The sequence below is a fragment of the Sciurus vulgaris genome (assembly GCF_902686455.1).
Source record: "Sciurus vulgaris genome assembly, chromosome: 4".
NCBI classification, from domain to species: Eukaryota; Metazoa; Chordata; class Mammalia; order Rodentia; family Sciuridae; genus Sciurus; species Sciurus vulgaris.
The window spans coordinates 77,359,949-77,382,337 of NC_136464.1; the positions used below are offsets into that span (position 1 = coordinate 77,359,949).

At 35.1% G+C, this 22,389-nt stretch overlaps 1 pseudogene across 1 annotated transcript; it reads left to right on the forward strand.

The window, feature by feature from the left end:
- Positions 1–18,153: 18,153 nt before the first annotated feature.
- LOC306659802 (kelch repeat and BTB domain-containing protein 2-like) lies at positions 18,154–21,900 on the forward strand (annotated as a pseudogene). Its single transcript has one exon. The product of its transcript is annotated as a kelch repeat and BTB domain-containing protein 2-like (transcript).
- The last annotated feature ends 489 nt before the right edge of the window (positions 21,901–22,389 follow it).

The following is a 22,389-nucleotide window of genomic DNA, read 5'->3' on the forward strand; positions in this document are numbered from 1 at the left end:
AAATCCCAGATAGACCGCAATACAGTAGTACTGACTGGTTTCAACACACCTTTATCACCATAGAACAGTCACCAAAAAATAAATTCAATCGATATGTCCAAACTAAATAATACTCTAATAACACTAATAACCCAAGCTAAATCCAAGATATATCCAAACTAATAATACTCAAATGGACCTAATAGACATCTACAGAATTTTTCACTCCCAAACAGCTGACTTTACCTTCTTAGCAGTTGATGGAATTGTCTCCAAAATAGATGTAAGATGTCTAGGAAAAAAACAGAAACCATACAGCACATGGAGATTCAACAATACTCTTTTAAATAAAAAATAGATCCAGGAAGAAATGGTGCTGGGCAAACTGGATATCCAGAATTCAAAGAATGAAAATAGATCCCTATCTTTCACCCTGCACAAAAGTCAACTCAAAATGGAACAAAAACTTAGGAATTAGACCAGAAAACATGAAAAATATAGGAATATGTATGCCCCCAATATAAGCACTTGAAATATTTTTGACCGCATTAATTTTTCAAGGTGTCTCAGAAGTTATCTCAAATGTTTCTGTTAAATAAGGCCTTTAAATTATGTTGTTTTAGAAAATGTGTTAGGTTTTGACATATATGATTGTATCACATAAGTAGCATAAAATTGCAGACCAAATTTTGTATTTTATCCTAGACTAGAACACAGACTTCTGATGTATCTCATAATTTGACCCCAAATCAAAGTGGATCAAACACCTAGAAAGTAAAACAGAACCTATGCAACTCCTAGAGGAAAACATCAGGTTGACACTCCAACATTTAGGCACAGGCAACACTTTCTCTCTAGGACTCCTAAATCTCAGGCAATGATTTTAATGAGATGGCATCAAATTAAAAAAAAAACTTCTCCACAGCAAAGCAAACAATGAGTAATGTGAAAGAGGACCTATAGAATGGGAGAATAATCTTTGCTATCTAGTCTTCTGACAGAGGATTAATACCTAGAACATAGAAAAAACTCAATGATTTTATACCACAAAGTACAATATCCCAATTAATAAGTGGGCAAATGAACTAGATACTTATCCAAAGAAGAAATTAAAATTGTCAACAAATATATGAAAAAATTCCATAGCAATTAGGGAAATGCAAATCAAACTGACACTGAGATTTTATTTCATACTTGTCAGAATGGCAGCCATCAAGAATACAAATAATCATAAATTCTGGAAAGGATGTGAAGAAAAAGGAACATCTTTGGGGGGATTATAAATTATTAATACCTTTATACAATCAGTGTGGAGGTTTCTCAAAAGTCTAGGTATAGAACCACCACATAACAAAGCTATACCACTCCTGGGTATTTTTCCTAAAGATATAAAGATATCATACTATAGTGTTACATGCATACCCATGATCATCACAATAGTCACATTATGAAAACAGCATAGGTAGCTGCCAACAGATGAATGCATAAAGAATACATATATGAACACAGTGGAAATCACTATGGAGGCTCTTCAAAAGACTAGGCCTAGAGCCACTCAGCTATACCACTCATTGGTATTTATCCTAAAGAATTAAAGTCTTCACACTACAATGATACATGCATGCCATGTTTCTAGCAGCACAATTCACAATAACCAAACAATGGAACCAGTCTAGGTTTCCATCAATGAATGAATGGGTGTAGAAAACATGGTGTATATACACAATGGAGTTTTATTCAGCCATAAAGATAAATGAAATTTTCATTTGCAGGAAAATTGGGTGACCTAGTGGTGAATATATTAGGGGAAATAAGTCACTCTCCAAAGGTCAAGGGGATATTTTTAATATGTGAAATCTAGAGAGAAAAAAAGAACAGAAATATGGGGGCAAATCTCATGGAAATTAAAGAGAGATCCATAGAGGAAAGGAAGATGAGGAGGGAGGAGAAAAGTACTGGGGAGCAATATTGGTCAAATTATATTGTCATATTTTGCACATGTATAAATGTGTAACAGAGCCCATCATTGTGTATAACTACAGTATACCAATAACAAGTATGGGAAAAAATCATAGAAGAGGCTTTCTATTTCCCATGAATACATTGGTTTTTACTCACATGTAGATAATGGGCCAATTACTTATGTATTTTGCTATGGTTATGAAGAGTGAAATCTGGGAAACATCTCATTTTCCAGAATTCCATTCTAGCAAAGCAGCAGTTTCACTGTGCTCCTTTGTCACTGTGTGACAAATCTTGGTTTATGTATTTGAGTACATTCCTTCACTTCTGATATCCCAGAATCCAAATGAGAAAAGAACATCAAGTGATAACAGAAGAAAGAGTTCATGCAACAAGGGGAATTCTTCCTTCTGCTACCAAGACCCACAGTGCCACATTTCCTAATCATGATTGTTTAATGTAAAATCCAGGGAGTAAATATTGAACAGGGCACATCTTGGGTGATCTTTTTACTTCTTTCAGTCATACAGGGTATGTAAATATTAGGCAGCGAAGAGTGGAGAAAAATGATAAAATAAGCAGTAAAGATGAGATGTTGGAAGAGTTTTCTGACACTGAGAAGCAGCCCACCACCCATCAATAATTATTGATGATGATGATGATGGTGATGATGACAGTAACAATGACAATAAGAAATTGCAGGGTCCTAAGCTATTTGAAGAGGATTCCCATGATCAGAGCCAAATTTCTTTTGATAAAGAAGTGGTAGAAGAGTTTGCTGTCTCCCAGGGAAACTCACCTGATAACGTTGATGAGAGTAGGATTTTGGAAAAATATCGGTCAACCACCAAATAGTCCTGAGAGTAACCTAGAAATTATAGATACAAAGTTGCCAAGTGAAGAGCCCATTCCTGTGGTGGAATAAGGAATGAAAAGAAAGGACAAAACCAAAAATATATGTGTGACACCTGCTGGTAGTGGAACAAAAATGCATGGGTCTTTGAAGAAGAAATCCAGTGCAGTAAAAGTTGAAAAATGGGAAGTTGAGAAATCTATGTGCAAAACACCTGGATGTTTCATGCATGACTTTGAAGAGAATTCATGGAAATTCATGGAAACAAATTCAAGCAAAATAAGAATGAGCTGGTTTAGAAAATCTACCAACTGTTTATCAGGACAATCTTTGAGCAAAAGTTGCTGAAGAAAATAGAAATCACCTGGAATAAAAAGATGATGTGAACTGCTAGCTTATGCACCAGTAGTGAAACAGGCACCCCAAAAGGGAACTCTATTCCAAGATTGAGATTTCTCCACAGACCACCTCCATGATACTTTGGTCCTCCTAGCTGCCTGATGGTGTCTGAGATTCTCATGGTAATGCATGGAAGTATTATGCAAGAAAATTCAATTCAGCATACCCTGAGTGCAGATCCAGGGTTGGCTGCTACACCAAATTGTTGAACACTGAATGCTTTATCTGTGCTAGATGCAGAGGGCCTTTGGTCATGCTGACATTAACTAGGAAAGATGGAACCCCCATTGAGCCCCATGTGAGACCATTTGCCAAACACATGCAGGAGAATTGTCAAATGGTGTTTCAAGGGACAGCAAGGATCAGCCATGGGGATATAATGAGAAAGCTGAGCAAAGATTATGTTGTCAGTAAGCAAAAGAAGAATCCTTAGAGTATATTCACATAAACTGAATCCTTTACCGATGAAAAGTTCTAGGAAAAAAAAAAAAACTCTATTACCATGAAATTATGAATATTAGGTTTAAATACATGTTTTAATATTCTTATTATTCAGGATAATTGTTCTTAACCAGGAGTTCTATTGGTAGTCATTTTGTCCTTGACCATACCTTGAAACTCTTCTGGATCCACTTTGGGTCTTATTTTGAAAGCAGAATTTTACATTGTAGAACAAATAGAGAAGAAAAAAGAGGTTTTGAGAGTGGCAGCTTGACATAATGAGAATGATACTGCAAAGAATATGTTTTAAAAGCTGCACTTCACACAGGACCACTGTCAGAGGTAACCTGTTAAACCGACCTACACATATTGTGTAATTCAATTGCTGATGACATCGAGTAAAGCTTTGTAGCTGTGTAATTGTTCAAAAAATAAAATAAATGTTTCTGCATCTCAAAAAAAAAAGAGAAAGAAACAATAACCATTGATAAAGATCTCCTTTTGACAGAAATCAGTTCTTTGAGCTACCTGTGCTTTGCTTATATAAAAGGTAGATAATTGCCACATTTATGTATTTAGTATGTAGTATATAAATTTGGGGTATATTTTGATATTTAATTATTGTTTTATAGGTCAAAAATCAAATAAATGCTACGGAAGACCTTGATGAATCACAGTCATCTTTAACAGCCTTACAGGTTTCTGATGTGGCTTACCCTAATGATAGGGATATTTGGATGCTATTTGAACAACCAAGCAAGTCATATAAAGGTAGGATCTTTTTGCATACAAATGAGGCCTTTTGATGTATACTATAGAACTAGATGCACACATTGCTTGGCACTACACCGTAGAACACTAATGTGTTACAATATTCTTCATTTCAGAAGTGCTTTGCATTAAAATGTAATGAGAAGAATGGTACACTTTCAAGTAAAAGTCTGGATCATTTCCACTGCACTAATCTTTGTGAATGGCACCCACCTCCTTTTGTTGGCTCTGTTGTTCCCTTGTGCCTTAAGGATTTTTAGGTTATCATTGTCTCTACCTGAATTCTGTAGTAACCTTAGACCTGTTTTCCCTGCCACTGTCCTCCTCAAACTATGCTCTTTTCTGCAATCATAATTATATATTTTTAAAAATTCAATTCTGTTAATGCTTACCCTTTCCTTAAAACCCCAGTATTACTTCTCTTTGTTATAAGATTAAAGAACTCAAGACTCTAGCTTTATCCTGTGTCTCTCTGTATCCCAATTACTGTCTAACATGGTTCTTCTTACAATACAGATTTTTTTTCAAAAGATTTAATGAGGTATTATTGATATAAGGTAAACTGCACTATAAAAATTATGCAACTTGACAAGTTTTAACATATGTATTAAACATTAAAAATGTTTCATCACTATAATCAAGATAGTTAAGAACTCCCATAAAAGTCCCCACATGTTCCTTTATATTCCCTTAATAAAAAACTGCCAAATTATTTTTCAAAATATTTGTGTACCATTTTCCATGCTCATCAACATGGATTAACTGTGTGGTAATCATAGTCAGGTAGTGTATGCTTGGAGGAGGTACATTAATGGGGACTCCATGTTGAGTAGAGCTCTCACTGCTTCCTGATAGGTGGTGAAGTCCTGAACTGCTTTCCTTTGCCATGCCTTCCTGCCAAGATGCTCTGCCTTACCTTGGGCCCAGAGCTATGGAATCAACTGTCTGTGGACTGAGATTTCTAAAACCCTGAGCCCCAAATTAATTTTCCCTTCTCTACATTGTTCTTGTCAGATCTTTTTGTCACAGTAAAGAAAACTAAATAAAACAATTCCCAAGCATTTTAAATTTGTGGTGTTATTTATAATGGGATAGTTTTCCTGATTTCTTTCTTAGCAGAAGTACTTTAGGTATACAGAAAACCTATTAATTAATGAAGGTTGATCTTGTTTCCAGCTGCTTTACTGATTCATTATCAGCTCTAGAAGTCTAATGGTGGAGAGTTTTGAGTTTTCTAGTTTTCTTGATGTGAATAACAAAAAAAGATAATTTGATTCTTGTTTTCCTATTAACAACCCTGTAATGTGCTTCTCTTGCCTGATTGATGTGCCTTGAACTATATTGAATAAGAGAGATAAAATTGTTTTGTTCCTGAAATGCTTTTTATTTCAGTATAATGTTGGCTTTGGTTTTGTGATGTATAGCCTTTATAATTGAGGTAAGTTCCCTCTCTCCATCATTTTTTAATATGAATGCATGATACATTTTTATTAAACCTTTTCTGCCTGTTGAGATGATCATAAAATTTTTGTCCTTCATTCAATTTATGTGGTGAACTACTTTTATTGATTTGCCTATATTGAACCAACCTTGCATCCCTGAGATGAAACCAACTTTTTCTTGGTATATTAACTTCTTGATGTGTTTTTGAATGCAGTTGGCTAATATTTCATCAAGGATTTTTACATCAATTTTCATCAGGCATTTTGGCCTCTAGATTTCTTTCCTAGATATGTCTTTGTTTGGTTTTCATATCAGGATTAAAAAGCTGACACTTTGTCTTTCATTTTAAGTCTAGTTAATTCAATTTTATTAATTTCAGCTCTATTCTTGATTATTTAATGTATTCTACTGATTTGGGAATTAGTTTGATGTTCTTTTTCTAAGAACTTGAGAGGTAGAATATTAGATTATTTATTTTTAACCATTCTATTTTTTTTTAGTGAAGGCACTCAGTGCTATGAATTTTCTTCTTAAAACTGAGTTCATAGTGTCTAGAGATTTTGATATGTTTTATTTCTGTTTTAATTTTCTTCCAAATATTTCTTGTTTTATTCTCTCATTTCTTCTATGATCCACTCTTCATTTAAAAGAGTACTGTTTGATTTTGTTCTGTTAATGTGATTTTTAATATTTTTTTCCTATTGATTTCTTGTTTCAGTCTACTATGTTCTGATAGAATGCATAGAATTGTATAAGTTTTTTATATTTATTTTTATTTTTTGTACTTGCTATGACTTACATTGTGACCTAGAATAGTGGTTTATTTTGAAAAAAGTTCCATGGACTGTAGGGAAGAAAGTGAATTCAGCTATTTTATGGTGAAATATTCTGTAGTTATTAGGTATATTTGAATTATAGTATTGTTTAAGGCAAAGTATCCATTTTTTCCCTTGTGTGTCCTGTCTATTGGTCACAAGGGTGTTTTGAAATCCTCCAGTGTTATTATTTTGAGGGTCTATCTGGGATTTAATGTCAAGAAGCATTGTTTTAATATAATTAGGTTCACTGATATTTGAGGCATATCTACTTACTATTGTTATATTTTCTTGTTGGACTGTTTCCTTTATTACTATGTAGTGGCATTCCTTGTCTCTACTGATTAAATTTTGCTTCATATCTGCTTTGTCAGATGAAAATAGCTACTGCTTGTTTTTGGAATATACAAATGAAAAATTCTTCCAGGATTTTATTTTCAGTCTGTGGGCATCTTTCATGGTTTGGATGTGAAGTGTTCCTCAAAAGCTCATGTGTGAAAAAATGCAAGAAGGTTCAGAGGAGAAATGATTGGGTTGTAAAAGTCTTAACCCAATCAGAGATTTAATCTCCTGATAGGGATTAACTGAGTGGTAACTGAAGTGGTAGGGTGTGGCTGGAGGAGGAGGGAATTGGGTATTACTTTGGGTACACATTTGTATCTGGCCAGCAGATTCTCTTTCTGTTTCCTGATCATGGTATGAACTGCTTCCCTCTGCCACACTTTTCCACCATGATATTCAGCCTTGCCCTGAGCCGTGAGGAATGGAGCCAGCCTTCTATGAACTAAGAGTTTTGAATTCATGAGCCCTCAAATAAATTCTTCCTCCTCTATAGTTGCGCTGGTCAGATCATTTAGTCACAGCAGTGAAAAAGCTGACTAATTCAGCATATTTGCCTACGAGATGAGTTTCTTGTAAACAACATCTAGTTGAATCTTATTTTTGAATCCATTCTACCAATGCATGTCTTTTAATTGGGAAGTTGAGAACAATTCCATTCAGTGTTATTATGAATGAATGTTTGCTATCTTCTGTCTTTTTCTTTGCTCTGTTTAATTCTGTCAGTAGTTGATTGCTTTTCTATGTAAAAATCCACAGAGTTCAAATGTGTATTGTGCATGTGTCAGCTGTATTTAGGTGTGATGTTTGTCACCATGTTCTTTGGTTTCTTTCAGTTTGCCTCTAGTAAGTGAGATTTTTTTTTTGGAAAAGATATCTTTCAGGCCTCTTCTGCTTTTGGATTATATTTTGGTGTTCAGTGAGGTTACTTATAATAAGCTTGATTATTGATGTTCTTGTATTTTTGTTTCATTAGGTGATCTGTATAGGTTGAATTCTCCACTGCTAGGCAAGATCTATCTAATGACTTTATCCGTTGTGCTTTATCCAGACTGACTGATGGAAAGAGACACTCTCTCTGGCACTATGTGAGCACCAGGTGGTTTCCTCCAATGTTTTGAAATGTTTTATCCCTAGGTCTAAAATTCTTTCCTGGCACACATTTATGTTAATTACTCTGCTAAATATTCAGTTGGAACTTTTGAAGGTCTCCATGTTTCTTTCTCTCCACTGCTTTCTCATCATTATTCCATCCTGTGATCTCTCTGCCTAGGTCATACCAGATTCAGCTTCATCACCTCAGCTCAGGGAATCTGGTAGAAACTAATTGGGTTCCTTCTCCTTGAGTCATCAGCTGGAAAACTTCTCACAGCAAGGAGTTAACACAATTGCAAGTCTTACTTAATTTCCTTTCCATCAGGAATTAGTGTCATCATTGCCTGAAGTCTACTTTCTTGAAAACTGTTATTTAATATATTTTATTTTGTTTTAGTTTTACTTGTTTCAGGGGGGAACCTGAAGCAATATTTGTTCCTCCAGCCAGCCTTGAAGCAGATTGCATTAGCATCTCAGCACATGCTGTATGTTGGAAAATCTTCACCCTCTGCCCAGCTGCTTCCTGTTCATTGTTCAGTTTTCAGTGTAGTGATTCATCCTCAGGGGAATCTTCCTGTAGATCAGATTCCCTCATACGATCACAGAATTCAATATTTCATTGTGTCCTTTATCTGAATTTATAATGGTCATGTTTTCTGTTAGTCTTCTTCACTACCCTTTAAAGAAGAGCAGGGTTCTCATCCATTTAATCTGTAGATCTTAGTATAATGTGGAACATGTTACAGGTACTCTCTACACATTTGTTCTGTGTTTGAGAGAGTACATGTAAAAACATAGAGTCCTTCATAGATATTACCTAAATATTTCATTTCTCTCTTGTTTTCTCCATGATACAGACTCTCATAGCCTACCAAAAATTGAAAAAGAGTTGATTCATGTCAAAGAATAGAACTTGAAAAAAGTGATCCTTCACAGGGTTCATTACCTATTAAAGAAGTGGAAAAACTGGAAAATAAACTTTGTGTACTAAAAGAGGAATTATCAGAAGTGGAAAATGCAAAGTCTAAATTACAGCAAAAAGAAATTAAATGGAAACAAGAACTCTGCAACTTGAGGTATGATACCCTAGATTGAAAGAAATGTTTCAACTCTTTACACTAAAGGTACATAGTGAATTTCTGTAATTGCTTGCATTTTGCAAGGGAGAAAACTACTTACACTTGTAGGGTCTGAAATTCTTAGAAAAAGGTGACATATTGCTAACCAATAATAAGTAAATGCATACTATTTCTAATCGTTTCAGTGGCTATATAGAAATCTCACTATCAGAGGAATCTATTTAATAAGTAGAATTTGGGATAGTTTTTCATTTATATTTTTATTTTTTGTATTACAATCAATGCTTCCCTGAACCTCATTTAGAAAAATTATTATTTCCATATTTTTATTGATGCATTATAGTTGTATATAATGGAAGGATGTATGCACACAATATAACAGTATAATTTGGTCTTTATCATTCTCTGATTTTTCTTTTTCTTCCGTTTCTCCCTCTCCCTGGTTACTTTCCTCTACTCTTGTGGGCTCACTTCAATCTCCATGGGACCATCCCACCCTTTCTTTTTCTTTTTCTTCTCTAGTTTTCACATATGAGGGAAAATGTGACTCTTAACCTTACAAATTTGACTTATTTTGCTTAAAAAATTGTCTCGGGTTCCATCCCTTTCCTGCAAGTGACATAACTTCATGGAAATTAATTTATAGTTCCATTTAGTTTGAATAAATTGTTTAATATAGAATCATTTGCTTAAAATAGAGAAACATCATGAAAATGCATTTGATCAATATTTCTAAATTGGTCTCAGGACAGTTTATGCAAATTTACAATTCCCCCAAAGAGGATGAAATCACCATTTTTGTGCACCCCAAATTGTGTTTTAAATTTTTATTGCAATTTTTTTCCTGTTGCTTGGGATCAAACCCAAGGGTTGGTGAAACTAGGCAAGTATGCTGTTGCTGAATTACACCCCCAGCTAGGGTTTTAATCCTATCATCCATTAAACAAAAAGTAAAATGGAAAATAATAATTATTTCATTTAAATTTTCACTGATACATAAATAAAATTTGGTCAAATTTCTGTGTTGAAAGGACATATTATTCTTTATTGCTGGACTAAATATGAGGTCATGCCTTGTTCTAAAGGGGTTTTTGAGTTTTTTTATAAAATACACAATGATAAACAAGCTAAATTGAAAGTCTTACCTAAAAGAAACATTTAAAAGCATAACGATAGGCACTTGATTTCCTAGCCTGGTCTTGGGTTATGCTAATGTGCACAGATATATGGTGTGTGAACAACTTCTGAAGGTGGTATGTTGCACTGGCAACCATTTGTGGTGGTAGTTGTTTTATTTCAAGAATATAAAAACAAACATAATGAATTTATAAACTTGTTTGCAAATAATAAGTCTTAAAACTTATTTAACTAAGGAAGAATTATAACAGTGCAAAAATGATCTTTGTTTTCTGTTTTGGCAATGCTGGGAATGGAACACAGGTCCTCCTACATGCTAGGCAGACACTCTGCCATTGAGCCATGTCCAAGATTTCCCACCCCAAATCATTTTGTTGTATCAATTTACTGATCCATTTCAAAATTCCTTTTTTATAATATCTACCAGAGTTACTAGTAACAGAAACTTCCCAATTGACAGAAAGATCTTTCATTATTACCTGTCAAGTATATATGTTTTTTAAAAGATTGAGGGAGAAATTAAAAAGGTGAGAACTAGAAAGGAAAAGAATCTTAAAACAGAATTTCTATTAGCCTAATGAATCGACATATGAAGGGCCAGAACACAAAATTTGTTCTCTGACAAAGTGAATTTTAAGATAACCACATTTAAATGCAGGCATGACTTAAAGGAAAAAGAGAAGAAGTTAAGAGATTTTGATCAGCTTTGTGAAAAAATGAACAACCAGTTAAGAGAAACAGAAGAAAAATACAAGGAGGAAGTTGAATTGAACAAAGAACTTCAACTCTTTCCTGGAACATTAAAAACAGAATTAGAGACTGCAAGAAGAAACCTAAATAAGGTATATTAGTCTTCAGTATAGATTCAAATTTCTTACTTTATTTATAATATCCCTTTCACTTAATGAATATGGTTATGTTTCACTTAATGACGGAGACAATCTGAGAAATGTTGTTGTTGGCATTCATTATGCAATCATTGTAAGCGTGTGCTTACACAAACTTCATACACCTCCCACAACCTTCTGGGGCCACTATTGACATATTTGTAATCTGTGATCTCTCAAAGCATTGCTACACAGTATGTGACTCTATTATTTGGGTTTAAAACAAAATGTAATCTCTCCCTAAAGTGAAATCATAACATTTATGGCTAAATTTATGTATTGCTTATCTTGGCATCATATAGATGCTCAGCATGTGTTTTCTGAATGGAGGAATACAAGGTGAATTGAGTTTAATCAGAAACATAAATGTTAATTTAGGGATTTTTGTGTTCAGATACAAGATAAAGAGTTTTGAAACTATCATGGGACTATGTAAGTTTTAAAAATTGTTTTTTATATTTGTTTATGTAGTTAAGAAAAGTTTGTACTGTTTGATAAATTTACCTGTCACTTCTGCAGATAAAATCTGAGTAATTCATATGGGATAAAGGTCAGTATACTCTATAGACTACTTGTTTTTAGTAGGTTTGTTTTTAATTTTTGCAGCTATTACTGCTCTTGATTAAGCTTTTAGACTTTCTTGCCACTGCTCATATAAGACCAATACCTTACTGAAGTGAATCTTCATGTGTTAGCTGAACAAAAGAACACCCAGAAGCAACTTTCTTGTGAATATAATTCCAGAATTTACAAGATGGGATTCTGTCAAATTTTCTTTGCAAATCAAAAGAAAAAGATATGACCCCCAAAAAAATTTCTTGAATTATTTTGTTTGCAAATGCTTGTCTCTGTATGTGTTGTGTGTCTGTGTGTGTGTGTGTGTGTGTGTGTGTGTGTGAACATATATTAAACAATAACTAGATGCATCATGGAAAAGCATGGAGAATTTTAAAGCCATAGAAGTATATCTTTAGTATATGTATTTTATGAGTGAGGGTGGCATTATGTCCCATTGACCTAATTAATGTTCTTAATTCAACTCCATATGTCAGCAGCTGGTCCCAGTGGGGACTGTCACATTGGCAACATCCAGAGAAAAGGCTTTTAGTATTTTTCATAGAAAATTATAACTTTCCCATAGCCTCAAAACCCTTGTTACTAAACATACCTGTTTTAGTTTGGGGCAGTGTTTTCACCCTCCTGGTACATTAATGTGGATAAGTTTATTACTCCTACCATTAAGTAAGCAGGCAAAGCAGAGCCAGCAGAAACCCCAGTTGGGTATCATTTCTTCACTTAGGAGAAGAGAAACAGTTTTCTCCAAGTAATCTCCTATTTCAGTACAAAAACCTTTTAGAGACAATGACATACCATAATATTTTACTTAGTAATGATTTATCACTAAGGATGTCATTCCTGATAAATGAGGTCAGTTTATTTTGCCTATTTCACATTTTCTCACATATAAGATTTTATTTAAAAAAAGAAATCTTATTGAGCAGCAAACAATCTCAGGATTTCCTGAAAACAGCCTAACAAATATAACCTAATTCACAATTAGCATTCTGTAACACAAGCCTTCTTTTGTGACTGAATGTTTTACAATAGGGAAATAACTAGTTTAATGGAAGACCACTGGAAGCAACTTGCTTATATTTATATCATTCTCTTTCAGATTGTGATAAAAAGATTGTTGGTATATGTAAAAGTGCTTTAGTATAGTGCCTAGACTTATCATTTATCAATACCTGCACTTCCTAAACTGACTATAAAAATGTTGAAAATACACATGAATACTTTCAGTAACATGGAACTAAAATACAGTTCATCTGTCCAAATGTGTGTAGAGTAAGACCCTTATTATGGGTTGACTGGCTGTATATATGAGCTTCAGACTGCACACTTATTACTTATTTTGTTTAGCATAGTCAGACTTACTGATCACTTCCGTTCTTACTAATCACTTATGTTATGCCTTGAATCTGTTGTAATTCAGAGAAAGTCTTTTTCAGTTCTAAAATTTTTAGCTTCTTTGCTTTTTTTTTTTTTTTTTTTACGCTTCTGGATTCATTGAGTCTAATATACTTTTTGAAGTTTTGGAATTTTTTGCTACTCTAAGCTCTGAAGTTTACATCTAATTTCTCTGCAGTTGAATGTCCTTTTATTGTAAATCCTTTCCTTGAATAAATGTACATGTTAAAACTTTAGTTTTAAGAAATCATGACATTATTTTATTGAGTGCATGTTTCAGTTTTACTTAGGCTTCTACTAGTAATGAAATGGAAAAAGAGATGTTGCATAAATACCACATATTGGAGGATGAATTTGCTATGATAAGATTGGAAATGGACAAAATGAGACAACAAAATCAGGAAGATGAAAAGGAATATCTAGAGGTCATTGACATTTTAAGGGAAAAGAATGATGACCTTCAAAGGACAATCAAATTGAATGAGGAAACACAAAAACAACATTCCAATATAATGAACAGATTCATATTCTGAAAACTGAGATTACAAAGCTAAAGTTTAAACTGGAAAATAAAGAGCAGAACACAGAAAGGCAGGAAACAGAAGTCAAATCATACCCTGCCAGTCAGGCTGTTGCTGCACATCCTTGTGATGAAAATCAGACATCCAAAAGAGAACTAGAACTTCCTTCTCAGAGAGCAAGAGATGGGTGCCTGGGTTTAAAGGACAAGGAAAATTTCAAAATATCAAAACTAAGTGTTGGTAGTGAGATTCTTTCCCAAAAGTTTTCCAAGTCTGGAATAAAAAACATTCTCCATGAAAAAGAGATATGAGACGTGATCTTAGGAAAGTGACTGTGACTTTAAAACAGGTACAAAGAGAACTAAAACAAAACCAGTGCCAAATAAATGAAATGAAACACATGTATCAAAATAAACAAGCCAAAACTACAATTGCATGGAAGAACAGAACTTTATACATGAGAAATTATCTCAAATGGAAAATGAAATTACATGGCTACTACAACAGATTCAGGACATTCACAAAACTTGTGATGATAGAAATGACTTGCTTGATTATATCCAAGAGCAATGTAATATTATGAAAATAATTCAGGATGATGCTGAAAACAAATATGTGGAGTTAATGAATGAAAATCATCATTTCAAAGAAAGATCAAGTCAATATAAAAAGAAAAAATCTAAAAGAGAAGTAAGTATCAAGCCAGATATACAGATTGTTTTTAAAGCAGAATTTAGTGATACTTGATGATGGCAAATCTGATTTCCAATATAATGAAATGATTCATGTTTAAAGTAATAAGTCTGCTAATGATGCTTAAATTTGTGTACATGTTTTGAAGTAACACACCCTATCTGATGAACATGTAATATTATGGGCCAACCAGAAACAAAAGAAAGTTTAGCATTACATGAAACTGATTTTAACATTTAAAAAATGGAAGACATTCAAACCTTGGACCTGATAGATGCTTTATTTTGAGTAAAGACATTGTGTCTTAACTAGGCATTGTGTCTTTATATAAGAATACCATTTCAAGAGGTTAAGTTATAGATTTTTAGTACAGATATGCTGATATTAATAATGTAGAATTAACATTGCTGGAACACTATCTCTTGTTGTTGTTGGGGATTGAATCTGAGGTCCTGTGCATGCTATGCCCATGTTCTACCACTGGACCTACACTCCAGCCCTGAGTCCTAACTTTTATGCCATCATGTTGCCATACTTTAAGACCATGATGAAACAGATTAAATTGAGTGGGTTACTTTGAGAATTCATTTTATACTCTTAGATGAATTGAAATGTAGATGCCATATTTTTAATAGATTTCCTTTACTAGCATTTTATATATTTATATTTTGTAATTTTATTTTATTCACATAAATTTGACTTAATTCTGAATATAACCATCTCAATTTTTTCATCTTTATCTTCTCCCAACACAAGAAAAAAATTGTTTGTTATTAAGTCATAATTTAGGACAAATGCAGTGAATTGCAGCAAAACCAATGTTGATTTAATTTTCTTGCTGTATCTGGAATTTATTGTATATCTTCATAGATAACTTGCTAAAATTTTCCTTGCAAAGTTCAATTACTATAATGTGAAGGATATAAACTATTCTAGTTGAAAGATAATTGTAGCTGTCTGATTCATTAATTTGGCATTGAATCTTAATTTTCATCAAATGTAGGTGCCAGATTTTTGTACAGTAGGGTGAGGAGGGAAGAGATGGAGAGAGATGAAGGCCAGGTTGCCTAGGTCCTACTTTTAAAAATGTTTTATTTGTTCTAATTAGTTGTACATGACAGTAGAATGCATCTATACATGTTGATAGATCATACATAAATGGAGTATAACATCATTTTTCTGGTTGTACATATTATAGGATCATATAGATCATGCAGTCATATATGTACATGAGGTAATAATGTCGGTTTTACTTTACTATCCTTCCTACCCCTATGCCCCCTCACTTCCCTTCACTCTGCTCTACCTAATATAAGGTAATTCTTCCCTAGGCCCCCCACCTCTTTTTGTAAATTACCATCTGGATGTTAAAGAAAACATTCTGCCTTTGGTTTTTTGGGTTTGGCTTATTTTGCTTAGCATGATATTCTCCAACTCCATCCATTTACCTGCAAATGCCATAATTTCATTCTTCTTTAAAGATGAATAATATTCCATCATATACATATATACATATATGTATACACATACACATACATATATACATCATATACATACACACACATATACATGTATGTATGTGTACATATATATACACATATATGTGTGTGTGTGTGTGTGTGTGTGTATCTCACATATATTTTCTTTATCAATTCATCTGTTGAAGGGCACCAAGGTAGGTTCCATAGTTTAGCTACTGTGAGTTGAGCTGCTATAAACATTAAAGTGGCTGTGTTACTGTAGTGTGCTGATTTTAAGCCCTTTGGGCATAAACTAAGGACTGGGATAACTGGGTCAAAAGGTGGTTTCATTCCAAGTTTTCCAACCAGCAATGTATGAGTTTACCTTTTTAGTCACATACTTCCCAACATTTATTTATTAAATTTTTTTAAAATTTAGATTCATGGCACACAAATGGGGTACAACTTTTGTTCCTCTGGTTGTACACAAAATAGAGTTCCACCGTTTGTGTAATCATACATGTACATAGGGTAATGATATTTTTCTCATTCCGTTATCTTTCCTTCACCCCACCCCCTCCCCAACCCTCATTTTTCTCTGCACAATTAATTCTTCCTCCATTCTTGCCTCTCTCACCCCATTATGTATCATCATCCACTTATCAGAGAAATCATTTGTTCTTTGGTTTTTTGGGACTGGCTTAGTTCACTTAGCATGATATTTCCAACTCCATCCATTTACCTGCAAATGCCATAATTTTATCCTTCTTTATGGTTGAATTGTATATATATACCACAGTTTCTTTATCCATTCATCTATTGAAGGGCATCTAGGTTGGTTCCACAATCTATCTATTGTGAATTGAGCAGCTATGAACATTAATGTGGCTGCATCAATGTAGTATGCCAGTTTTAAATCCTTTGGATATAGGCCTAGGTGTGGGATAGCTGGGTCAAATGTTCCAGGTGTTTCCATTACATGTTTTCTAAGGAAACTCCATACTCCTTTCCAAAGTGGCTGCACCAATTTGCAACCCCACCAGCAATGTATGAGTGTACCTTTTTTCCCACATCCTTGCCAACACCTATTGTTGCTTATATTCTTGATAATAGACATTCTAATTGAGGTGAGATGAAGTCTTAGGGTAGTTTTGATTTGTATTCCTCTTATTATTAGAAATGTTGAAATGTTGAACATTTTTTCATGTATCTGTTGATTGCGTACTTCTTCTGTGAAGTGTCTACTCATTTCCTTAGCCCATTTATTGACTGGGTTATTTGTAATTTTGGTTTAAAATTTTTTGAGTTCCTTATAAATTCTGGAGATTTGTGGTCTCTCTGAGGTGTGTGTGGAAAATATTTTCTCCCACTCTGTAGGCCCTCTTTTCACATTGTTTATTGTTTCCCTTGCTGAGAAAAACCTTTTTGCTTTGTATCTATCTCATTTATTGATTTATGCTTTTATTTCTTGTGTTTTGGGAGTTGTGTTAAGGAAGCCAACATGATGAAGATTTGGACCTACTTTTTCTTCTAGTAGGTGCAGGGTCTCTGGTCTAATTCCTTGGTCCTTCATCCATTTTGAGTTGAGTTTTGTGAAGAGTGAGAGATAGGGTTCAGTTTCATTTTGCTGCATATGGGTTTCCAGTTTTCCCAGCACCATTTGTTGAAAGGTCTTACTTTTTTATAAGATGAAAATCTGGAAGGATTTGAGCAAAAGATTGAATACTTTAGAACTCAGTTTTTAAGTTAAGCCTCTCATAAAAAAGGGATGCTTTTGACTTCGGTATGGTATTCACTACTACTAGTCAGACCTGCATAACCTGTTCTGTTTGAGAATTCAGTAGGTTGTGAAGCATTGTAATTTCATCAAATGAGAAGTGACTAGAGGGCTTGATCTATTGTCTTAGGAATATGACAGTGATTAGGCAGGAAGAAAGCACTTCTTTGTCTTTGGTGGCATTTAGAAATAAACAGGATTTTATACACAGGAGGGAAAGATGATGAACTGATGATAATATTTCTCAGAGTCAATTTCAGTTATAAATATTATTAACATGAAGTGATGTAGAAAATATTTAAGAGACATATTTCCTCAGGAGTATTGAGACAATCTCAAGAAGAACTGACTGATAACCAGACAGAAGAATCTGAGTCAGAAGTTTTATCCATTCAAGTTACCACCTTAATACAGAAGATGAGCCACAGGATTTGAAGAAGATACTAGATCAAGTCGTATGTCAAGTATGTCTTAAATTGTACTTGTCAAAAGTTGATCTGGGGGCGTCTCGCGGCCCGGGGCTGACGAGGCGGCGCGGCTCCAGGGGGAGGACTCTGGCGGCGGCTGGGCCCTGAGGAGCGCGCGGCGCTCCCGCAGAAGACGCTGCTTTCTGCACCGGACTGACGGGCCGAGGGTGGGTGCGAGAGGAAACCCGAAGGAAGAGGCGGTGGCGCCAATCTTCCTCGGCGGGAGGCAGAGGCAAGACCCCGGCCTGGGCCGCCGCTAGAGGACCACGCCCCCGCCGCCGCCTCCGATCGGCCCTGTGTGTTGGGGTTCTCCGGCCGGATCGAGGGACTAAGGGACTCGGAAGTGAAGGAATCTTGTTAGATGTATTATGGGAATTTGAAAGTTGTTGATTGATCATACTAAACTTTGCAACTGTTTGTATATTTAGTTGATACATTTTTGAAGTCCTGTTCCAAGAGAGTTCTCCAGAGGATCATTGAACGTAGGATGTTGCCACAAAATCTACCTCCTGTATTTTTCTCTTTTACTCATGAGCTGCACAATTGCAAATTTGAGCAGGATATCCGCAGACTGTGTTGAAGAACTCTGAAGAACCTAATTAACACAGGATGACCTAGCAGTGATTTTAAGCCTATAACAAGGTACTATTCATTAGTCACTGTGTCAGTCTTGGTTCTGAATGCTGCAGATAAAAGCAAGCAGACTATCTCCTTTATTTCTGAAGTATTCACTTGACCTTCTATCAAGACTGACTTTTCTAATCTATTCCGGGAGATATTAATGGAATACAGTCATGTCCACTCAAGACGGGAGGCAGATCAATACTGAATATGCTGTATCCTTGTTGGAACAGTTGAAACTGTTTTATGAACAGCAGTTGTTTACTGACATAGTGTTAATTGTTGAGGGCACTGAATTCCCTTGTCATAAGATGGTTCTTGCAACATGTAGCTCTTATTTCAGGGCTATGTTCATGAGTGGACTAAGTGAAAGCAAGCAGACACATGTACACCTGAGGAATGTGGATGCTGCCACCTTACAGATAATAAAAACTTATGCATACACGGGTAACTTGGCAATAAGTGACAGCACTGTAGAACAACTTTATGAAACAGCTTGCTTCCTTCAGGTAGAAGATGTGTTACAACGTTGTCGAGAATATTTAATTAAAAAAATTAATGCAGAGAATTGTGTGCGATTGTTGAGTTTTGCTGATCTCTTCAGTTGTGAAGAATTAAAACAAAGTGCTGAAAGAATGGTGAAGCATAAGTTTACTGCTGTATATCACCAAGAAGCATTTATGCAGCTGTCACATGACCTACTGATAGACATTCTCAGTAGTGACAATTTAAATGTAGAAAAGGAAGAAACAGTTCGAGAAGCTGCTATGCTGTGGCTAGAGTACAACACAGAATCACGATCCCAGTATTTGTCTTCAGTTCTTAGCCAAATCAGAATTGATACACTTTCAGAAGTAACACAGAGAGCTTGGTTTCAAGGTCTGCCACCCAATGATAAGTCTGTGGTGGTTCAAGGTCTTTATAAGTCCATGCCTAAGTTTTTCAAACCAAGACTGGGGATGACTAAAGAGGAGATGATGATTTTTATTGAAGCATCTTCAGAAAATCCATGTAGTCTTTACTCTTCTGTCTGTTACAGCCCCCAGGCAGAAAAAGTTTACAAATTATGCAGCCCACCAGCTGATTTGCATAAGGTTGGGACAGTTGTAACCCCTGATAATGATATCTACATAGCAGGGGGTCAAGTTCCTCTGAAAAACACAAAAACAAATCACAGTAAAACAAGTAAACTTCAGACTGCCTTTAGAACTGTGAATTGTTTTTATTGGTTTGATGCACAGCAAAATACCTGGTTTCCAAAGACCCCAATGCTTTTTTGTCCGCATAAAGCCATCTTTGGTTTGCTGTGAAGGCTATATCTATGCAATTTGAGGAGATAGTGTAGGTGGAGAACTTAATCGGAGGACTGTAGAAAGATATGACACTGAAAAGGATGAGTGGACAATGGTAAGCCCTTTGCCTTGTGCTTGGCAATGGAGTGCAGCAGTTGTGGTTCATGACTGCATTTATGTGATGACACTGAACCTCATGTACTGTTATTTTCCAAGGTCTGATTCATGGGTGGAAATGGCCATGAGACAGACTAGCAGATCCTTTGCTTCAGCTGTAGCTTTCGGTGATAAAATTTTCTATATTGGAGGGTTACATATTGCTACCAATTCTGACATAAGACTCCCCTCTGGCACTGTAGATGGGTCTTCAGTAACTGTGGAAATTTATGATGTGAATAAAAATGAATGGAAAATGGCAGCCAACATCCCTGCTAAGAGATACTCTGACCCTTGTGTTAGAGCTGTTGTGATCTCAAATTCTCTTTGTGTGTTTATGCGAGAAACCCACTTGAATGAGCGAGCTAAGTATGTCACCTACCAATATGATCTGGAACTTGATCGGTGGTCTCTGCGGCAGCATATATCTGAACGTGTACTGTGGGATTTAGGGAGAGATTTTCGATGCACTGTGGGGAAACTGTATCCATCCTGCCTTGAAGAATCTCCATGGAAACCACCAACTTATCTTTTTTCACCAGATGGGACAGAAGAGTTTGAACTGGATGGAGAAATGGTTGCGCTACCCCCAGTATAGTTGGGGAGTTCAGGGAGTGCACACCTGATTCATGTGCTTTGTCATTTCCTTTGCTAAATGGGAAGTTATGAAAGGACTAAATATGAGTACATAAATATCTATCTTTGATAAATTTTATTTTTATGCCCTACTTAATATTTGCATCAGTATAATATATATCAGTGAGTCTTACAGAAAGATATGCTTCCATAATATGAAATAGGTTATTCAATAACTGAGAAACTTTTATGTGTATCTCGAGAGCATAAGAGTCTGATTAACATTGTTAGCCCTGTGTATGTACAGTTCAAGAAGTTCACTTACAAAAGTAGTTTCCTGTTCCTAGTGTGGTATATCACAAATTGTGCTGAGGTTATTTCAGTATATGAATTTCATTCCTGTGCTTCTGTTCTGAAGTCCTGGAATACAGTTTTTCCAGTGTAATTAATTCAGCTGCACTTAACACTAATGTCCTTGTTGGTATAGAAATGTTGTCTAAATCCTATACTATAGTTGAAGAAGATCTTCCATAACTTCATGGTATTACACAGGGAAAGCTACGACTGCAGGATCAGTCTATTAGGTGCATGTATTCTCTTTCCACTAACTTATACTTGTCTATCCTAGAATACAGGTTGTCCATTCAGCTGGTCATTTACCAGGTGTGGACTTAAGTTGCCGGGCTTGCAACGTGAATTGCTAGCCCCTCATTGTGCAGGTCTGTGTGGAGCTTTAATCAGTAAATGTCTCCACTTTCTGTATTACATTAACATTGGCTCATGCATATAACTACCTGCTGCTGATGTAGTTCTCCATCTTAAAGATTTAGAGTGGGTTAACCAGGTCATTACATCTTAATTTAATAACAAGCATTACTGTAGAGTGATTGTGTATAGGTATCTGTTAGCTGTCAGGGTGTGTTTTTTTTAACCTGATGTGTGTGTGTTGGGGGGGTGGATTAGGAAGGTGAACTGTTCAGGAATTTTCTGCACTAGCTGTGCAGAAGAGCAGATAACTAGCGCTGCTCTGGCATTAATCCCAGGAACCACTAGCAGTAGTGGGGCGCCGCCAATCTAACATGAGCACAAGTGCTTCATGACAAACATTACTAGCATGTTCAACTGCATAATGTTCTGGCACTGTATTTTGAATGATATTAATTTATTAAATAAATTGTATATAAAAAAAATGAAAAGTTGATCTGAACCTGTTTAAATAATAAAAAATGTCTTAGGATACAATTTTCAGCAGAAAACTTTTATGGGTTTTTATGATAATTGATTTTATTCTAATTTAGTTATCTATATGGTGCAATTGTTCTTAAATTCTGAATTTCATTCTTACATTTTTTCTTATAAAATCATACATCTTTTCTCAAAATAGCTACCCTTAGGGCCAGGCATGGTGGTGCATGTCTCTAATCCCAGTAATGTGGAAGACTGAGGCAAGAGGATCACAGGTTTGAGGCCCATCTCAGCAAAATAGTGAGGCCCTAAACAACTTAGAAAATCCCTGACTCAAAATAAAAAAAATAAAAAGTAAAAGGAACAGGGAATACAGCTCACTGGTTAAGCACCCCTGGGTTCAATTGATGGTTTAAAAAAAATCAAAAAACTACACAACTACCTTCAGGAAAGTCAAGATTTTGTATCAA